Raw genomic sequence first — 8,185 nt, forward strand, 5'->3', positions numbered from 1 at the left:
TCCTGTCAGCCTCTCTGACCTTCTCGTGTCCCCCTTTGGGGAGCCTGAGGCTGGGAGATGGAGAAAGCCATCATGAAGCTTATGAAAGGTATTCTGTGTCTGTGTGGTACTTTGTGTCTCCCCAAATTCACACAGTGACTTCAGTTCAGCTGCCTGTGCTGGACGGAGGTGGCAATGTAGAGCAGCCCAGGCCCAGGACGCTGCTGTCTGGACCCTCAGCAGTGACACCACCTGCCTATCATTTCCCAGCCCCATCCTCCCCACATGTCTCACTGGGAAATGTGTCTGCAGACCCAGGGGCCAGCCCTGCTCTGGTCCCAGGAGCAGTGCCCATTCTCCATCATCCTCAGGAGGGGGGGTGGAGGGAATGTTGGGGACACTCCTGCCCCAGGGAAGACGGGGTGCACAGCTGAGCAGTCAAAATGCTGCCAACAAAACCGAGGGTCCCTCACAGCAGTGGGCTTATGAGAAGACCCCGCTCTTTGGAGTAAGGGAACGTCTGACCAGCCACAGTGCCCAGTCCTTGTCTTATCTCTGCACATCTCCATGGTACCTGTGGGGTCCTTTCCTGAGCAGCATGAGCCATGCTCCTGGTGCCCAGCCTGTTCCTGGGCAGAGCTCAGTGTGCTGCCTGAGGAGGGTCCTCCTGCAGGTGGGCACTCTCCTGGGGCCTGTCCTCTCCTGAGCCCCAGGTGCTGCCCTCTGCTGGCTCCCTGTGAAGTCAGGGTCCATCAAGGGAAACCAGACCTCATGTGCTCAGTGCAGAGACTGAGCCAGGGCCCCGAGGTGCTGTGTCCTTCCCCTTATCAGTTCCCACAGCACCCCACAACCCAGGCACCACCTCAGTGCTTCCTGGTTGTATTACTAGGACACTGTGAGTCATGACCTTAAGGGGCATGTCAGAGCCCTGTGGAGGGGTGGCCTGGACAGCTCCTTAGCCCAGGCCCTCTGTGCCCACACTGTCTCCACAGCAGCAGGGACACTTCAGTGCTCCACTTGACAGGTGGGAGAAGCCCATCATGCTAATGGACCTCATGTGCCTCCTTCTGTCAACTATTAACTCCACAATCTTATGAAGCTCAATCTTCTGACCTGAAGTCATGGCCGTGTTCTCTGAGTTAACGCATTCACCATGCTCCAAAGAGAACAGTGCAAACAAGGAGGGCACTAAATCTCTGGGTCTCAGTGTCTGCTGCCATCACTATTTAAATGTAATTCTAATAAAGCCCACAGAGGGCAGAGCAGGGCCCCTGGAGACCCTTTACCTAGGATGAAGGTTCCAGATGGGCACCCGTGGTGGAAAGGCTGATCCAGGTATTAGCAGGTGCTGCAGCTCTGACTTCCACCATTCCATGGTGAGAAATCAAAGCCTGCTCTCTCAGAACTGCTGCAGGTGCACAGTAGGTGGTGACTCACCAGAGCCTCCTGCTGAGCAGCTGTGTTTGAGGTTCTCCTCCTGCTTATCAGAAGTGAGCCCCACTCTGACCAGCCTCACCCAGGCCACTGCCCCTGGCCCTGCTAGCCTCCTTCTCCTCTGTGCACCTCTGGGAAACTTTAGATCAGAGCTGTAAGTGAGGCAGTTGTTCCTGTCTTTCTGTGCCTGGCTTATATCAATGAGTGCAGTGTCCTCGGGGACACCTGTGTTGGCCCAAATGAGAGCCCACCACTATTCCTGTCTGAGTAGTATTCCATGAATACTCAGGTTCCCCTGCTCCTGCTGAGGGCACAGGTGGGTGCTGCATTCTGCTGTGGTGAAGAGTGGTGCCTTCAGCATGGGGTGGAGGTCGAGATTGCTCCTCCCAATGATGGAACCAGGTGGCAGAGCTGAGAACCTTGTCCATCACTTCCTGGACCAGTGAGTACTAAGGTTTCTCAAGCACAGCTCAGGTGCTCACCTTGCTGAGAGTTGGGGTCAGAACAAGCCCTGGAATGACACAGCAGAGAGGAGAGTCAGGGGCCTCAGGAGGACAGAGCTGCCTGCTCTGTGCACACTCCCCTCCCTCGACTCTCTGATGTGGCCTGTCCACCTGTCGAGTGCATCCACAGATGTGTGCAGGAGAGGACGCGTCCTGAGCTGTCCACCCAGGCACCAGTGCCACAGTCTGGCTGGGCATTAATGCCGCAGTCTGGCTGGGCACACAATCACGAGCCACCACACAGCTTGTAGATTCAAACAGCAACTCTATTCCCGAACTCACACCAGCCGTCTACAATCACGTTCTGGGGAAATCCACGTTCTCTGCCCAAATCCACCTCCACTGGGCTTCTATCTCCAAAATATACTGTCTGAATCCCGTGAGAACTCAAGAGGAACTCAGGCAGCAGGATACACCCTATTCCCAGCAGGAATAATCTTAAACCTTAAACCTGGAACCTAAACCGGGAACGCCCTAATCCGCCTTGGTCCTTGAGCAAGGTCACCTACATTCAATATCACTGCAACATGGGGTACGCTGGCAAGGAAATTGTCATACCTACTTGGCTAATGGCTCCCAGCATCTCCCCCCTTCTGATTAATTAAACAACAAGCAATGTGGCTTAAGGACCGTGCCTGGTAGGTTGTCCAATTCAACATATGGTTCTTACCCGTCATCGGAAAACTGACCTTTAGGCGTCAGCCTCCTGTCTTAAGTTGATACCACTGCAATTGAATCATACCCATCACTGACTACCGGTCCAGCATACAGCCATACTTGTGGATAGGTCTATGCACCAGGGGGGCTGAGGTTCTTTGCCTCACCTCTGTTGGCCCCCAAATTTGGCCTTGGTGCCAGTGGGGGAGTGAGGTTAATGTGGCTTAAGGACCGTGCCTGGTAGGTTGTCCAATTCAACATATGGTTCTTACCCGTCATCGGAAAACTGACCTTTAGGCGTCAGCCTCCTGTCTTAGGTTGATACCACTGCAATTGGATCATACCCGTCACTGACTACCGGTCCAGCATACAGCCATTGGCCCCCAAATTTTAGACCATCAGTAGCAGAAGGGAGGAGAATACAGAAGTGCCACAAGACCAAGCCAATTGACGGCTCCTTGGGAAAAATTGCATCACTGGTGACACCATCAGCAAAGATATGTCAGCACAACCACAATTAACATGGGGTGAGCTGGCAAGGAAATAAAAATTGCATCACTAGTGACACCATCAGCAAAGATATGCCAGCATTACCACAATTCGCTGCACCAAACAATCGTTGCATAGTCCAGGCAAGTTCTGCAAGCAGTTCAAAGCGGAGGAATCTATCAATATGTCCATTTCCTCCCAAAATCCGTTTCCTCCCAAAGTAAGTTGACTCCTTGATTGAGCATCACTTGTTGAGTTATATTCATTGATGCATCAGTTTATACAGTTTACTGTGATAGCTATCCTAGAAGCTGCAGTTTGGTTTTATCTTTGTCTTCACCGGCACTGGGATGAAGATAGGAATTCTGGCAATGATGCTAAAGAGACATTATCCTGGAAAGAATTATTAAATATAATGAAAAGGAAAGGTGAAAGTAAACAAACAGATCTGTTAACCTACTTTAAAAACAATCCTTAACAGCTTTTTACCTAATTTAAATTAGTAAACAAACAGATCTGTTAACCACCTTTAAAAACAATCTTTAACAGCTGTTTACCTAATTTAAATTAAACCATTTAAATCACGTGAATAAAAATAATAATAATAATAATTCGGATCCATTTTTTCATGAACGCTCCTCATATAAGAAATATGGATATACGCACATACAGACATACAACACAAAACACAAGAGTGTACACAAACGTACAACACATAAGAAAATAATAAAGGCCTTGTAGCTTTACCTGGATGAAATCTCCATTGCAATGTTTAAAAACTCCACAGTCAAAAAATAAAACTGATCAGAAAAACATTAACCTAGGTTTGTATGAGCTCAAAAAATAAAAATAGAACCTTATGATGTGGAAAAATGCAATAATAAAATAGCTATTGAAAAAAGCATCCTGGTTAATCACTGTCACAGATGTAAGAATGGCCAAGCTGGAGTTCTGGATATCAGCTGTTATGGATTTGAGTCAAATCATCTTCTTTTCCATCTGTAGAAATTGTTTTAGTTAATCTCTCTGGAATCCAAATGGGCTGCTGTTCTCCCTGTGGAAAAACACAAACAGACCCCCGACTCCAGACAATCACTGGGTCAGGACCTTTCCATTGTCCTGTTAGAATATCTTTCCAAAGTACTTTAGGCTTATCTACATTTTTTGGATACATATGTCTTTCCGCAGCACTAAGTCCTTATGAATCCAAATTTAAAGTTTAGAGTAAAAAGCGTTATTTTAAGTTTATCTTTGGGGGATATATACCCCTTTCCAATTTCCTCTTTTTGTTTTAATAAGTATATGTCTGTATCTAATAGTTGTCTTAGCTTTTTGCATTTTCTATCTGAAATACCTTACTTCACATTTTCAACCATTTTCTATCTTATTTCTATCTTCTATTTTTTTTTTCCCTTAGGTTTGTATTTTTACCCTTAGTTGCTTATTTTCCTCAGGAGAAGGAAAGAGGAGTCACTAGGGCAGAAAAAAGCGTTTATATTCAATGAATTATATAATCATGTCAAAATGAATCCCAATGTTATTGTTTGAATGTGAAGTGTCCCCAAAAAAACTCATGTGTGAGACAATACAAGAAGGTTTGGAGGAGAAATTATTGGGTTATAGCTTTAACCTAATTAGTGAATCAATCCCTGATGGGATTAACTGGGTGGTAACTGGAGGAAGGTGGTGTGTGGCTGGAGACAGTTGTTCACTGAGGTGTGGTTTGGGGTATATATTTGTATCTGGCAAGTGGAGACCTCTCTCTGCTTCTGATCCCCATGTGAGCTGCTTCTTTTTGCCACACTCGTCTGCATGATTTTCTGCCTCAGCTTGAGTCCCAAGGAATGGAGTCAGCCTTCTATAGATCAAGACCTCTGAAACAGAGAGCCCTCAAATAAACTTTATTTACCTAAAATTATTTTGGTTATATCCTTTAATGGCAAGGTCAAAACAGCTGGCTGAAATACCAAATAAGTACAATAATGATACACTTTTTTAAAAGGGGAAATACATAAGAAAAACAGAATAATTATCTTAAGAGATGTCCAGAATTAGTATAGGCAAACCCACAAATCTCCCCTGGGAAGCTGATACATGGAGAGGCCCAGATGCAGGAAATCAACCTCCAAACCTCATCTGCACCTGCTCCTGTCCTGGTAGTGATCCCCTGTGTGCTTAGCGCCCCCTGCTGGCCCTAGGTACCCTGCAGGGAGGTTTGTGTCTTGGCTCACACTGAAGTCCCCTCAATGTGTGTCTAGCACAGTAATAGATGGCTGTGCCCTTGGCTCTCAGCTGGCTCATTTAGAGGTAGAACCTGTTCTCAGAGTTGTCTTGAGATGATGAATCGGTCCTTTACCAGGTGCATAGTTGATGATCCCTCTACTATTGCTAATGTATAAGATCTATTCCAGCCCCTTCCCTGGAGCCTGGTTGACCCAACTCATCCAGTAGCTACTGAAGGTGAACCCAGAGGCTGCCCAAGAGAGTCACAGGGGCCTCAGAGGCTGCACCAGGCCTCCCCCAGACCTCATCAGCTGTATGTCACACTGGGGAATCATCATGCTCCACTTATTCTTTGGTCTCTCTGACAGAAAGACTAGACAGTCTAAGCTCTTGTGGCCTGTGGAGTGGCCCTCATCCATAGCACTGTAGACCTGGCCCTTGGTCACCTGGCTATTATCACAGGTGGTGGCCATGGTGGTCTTTCCATGTTGGAGACAGTGACAGAAACACAGCCCCTTCTAGTGCAGACAGTGCAGGCTGCCCCTGTGACCCCTTGTGATTTGGCCATGGTTGGGAAATGTGTACCTGAGAGTGAGATGGAGCAGGAGAGGCCCTGGCCGTGGGCTTGTGGTGAGTGATAAAGGCTGCAGCCCTGGGAGAATTCAGTCCTCTCAATGGTTCCCATTCTTTATGCCCTGAATTTCCTCCTCTAGTCCAGCAAATGTGCTGATGGAGACTGACTACAATGCCAAGTGGCCACAGTTAGGAAGGCTTTTAAATTGTGTCAGTGTTCCTGTACAATTAAGGACATGAGACCAATTGTTGCTCTCTGTATCTATTTATCATCTATCTTTTAATCTTTCTCTGTTTCATTATCTATCATCGATTATATTTATATTCTCTATAATCATCTTATTATATTTCTGTCACTTATGATCTATTACATGGTTATCTATCTATATATATAAACTATCTTATATAATTGTTATCTGTGTATAAATTTATTTATCTGCAATCTATGTCTCTACGTGGTGTCTCTCTGTGTCTCTATCTATCTACCTTTCAATATCATCATCATCATCTGTGATTCATACCTCAGTTTTTTGTCCTTGAACTGTAGGATTTGGGGGAATAGTCTCTCTGTATAGAACAACTATTTTGAGATCCTCCTGAAAACACAGTCACCTGCCCATGAGCACCTGAACATTGTTACAGATGGTTCCTATGATGTTTTTACTTAGACTTGGTTTCAATAACAGTAAAGTAGATGCTGTCTTTCACCCTGCAATTATTTGGAGCAAAGTGAATGAAAGAGGTAGAATTAGACCAGAATATCTGCAATTGTTAGAATAAACTGTCGGCTCCATAGATAAGCCCATTTGCCCAAAATTAAATTTCTAAACAGGTTTCCAAATATAAAAGAAATAAAACCAAGAATCAATAAGTGTATATCAACATAGAAAGCCTCTTTGCACAGCACTGAAACCAATTAAGGGTATGAAGACAGAACCTACAGAATGTGAAAATACATTTGCCAGTTTGTCCCCCAACATAGGATTAGCATCCAGAAACACTGAAAGAGGAGAAAAAACCTTAACACCCCAAAATAAATAACTCAATTAGTAAATGGGCAACAAATGTAAGAATACTGATTCTGAGGTCACCTGCAATGAGGCTAGTGAGGTTGCAGGTAGATATGGAAATCCTCCTGGACACTGGCCTGGAGACCACCTCTGCTACACCACAGCAAAGAACTTGTACCATTTTGTGCATGATGTGGCACTTGGGGGGAGCTGGGCTCACTCAGGCTGGAGCAGACTGTGGGCTGGACAATCTCAAGGGCACAGGTGAGGCCCTGGCATGTGGCCCCCTGACTGATGTCAGGTCATGTGCAGGACAGGGAGGGGCAGAGAGGGGCAGTGCAGGCAGAGCTGGGGCTTTGCACTTTGGCCAGGAGAGCAGCACACTTGTGGTGATGCCCAGGAGCTGTGGCCAGGAGGGGGAGGCCAGCAGCTCCACTGAGAGCAGCCCAGGGCTTTGCACCCAGAGGATGGAGGGTTGTTTCAGGATCCCAGGAATCAACAAGGCCCAGCTTCCCCAGCTCAGAGGCAGAGATGAAGATCTGAAAGACCCTCCAGGGCAGGGCCTGTGGGAGAGAGCTCTGGGCTCCTGACCCAGGACTGCCCAGGGCATGGTTTCCCCCGTTCAGCCAGCAAGGGGCTCAGAGGTTCCCAGCCCTGGTTCAAGGGAGGCCAGGACCTGCTCCCTGTTGAGGACAACCTTGTCCTCAGCCAGGAACAATTATACACATTATAGAAGAAATTTTAAGAGGACTCTGCCACAGCCAAAGAGGCTAGCACTACTGCTCCTGCATCCATTAGTCAAGGGTCACAGCTGAGAGCCTGCGGCCACTTCCAAGTGTCCAGGATGACCCATAAAGGAGGCAAACCCTTTGCAACATGAAGAAGTAATAAGAGTCCCTGCTGTCTCTGGCCTGGGGAACCTGTTACCTTCCTGTCTTCCTGACATATTGATGTGGAAGGAACCATGTGTGTCCTACATCTGTCCTCCCACTTGAGTGTGGAAGCAGGTAGGTCCTGTTCACTTCCCTGGCAGTTGTACAAATAGCAACAGCAAATTGGTTCAGGAGGATTGATTAGGAGGGAGACTATAACAACAAGGCCAAGGGGATATTGATTAGTAAATGGGCAACATTTACTAATCAATCTGATTCTAATGGCCCTCTGGTCTGCAGTCTCCTAGACTGTCCTGATTGCCCTAGTGAGGGCTTCCACAGCAGAGAGCTTTTGGCTGGGTTGGGAATGGTGATGGATATTTCCTGGGCCAGAGCTCAACACTGCAGTAATGAAGGGACTTCAGAGTCACCCATTCATCAGCTA

This window comes from Marmota monax, unplaced genomic scaffold (assembly GCF_021218885.2).
Source record: "Marmota monax isolate L192 unplaced genomic scaffold, Marmota_monax_Labrador192_F-V1.1 WCK01_AAM20220418_F8-fsc00395, whole genome shotgun sequence".
Taxonomy (NCBI): Eukaryota; Metazoa; Chordata; class Mammalia; order Rodentia; family Sciuridae; genus Marmota; species Marmota monax.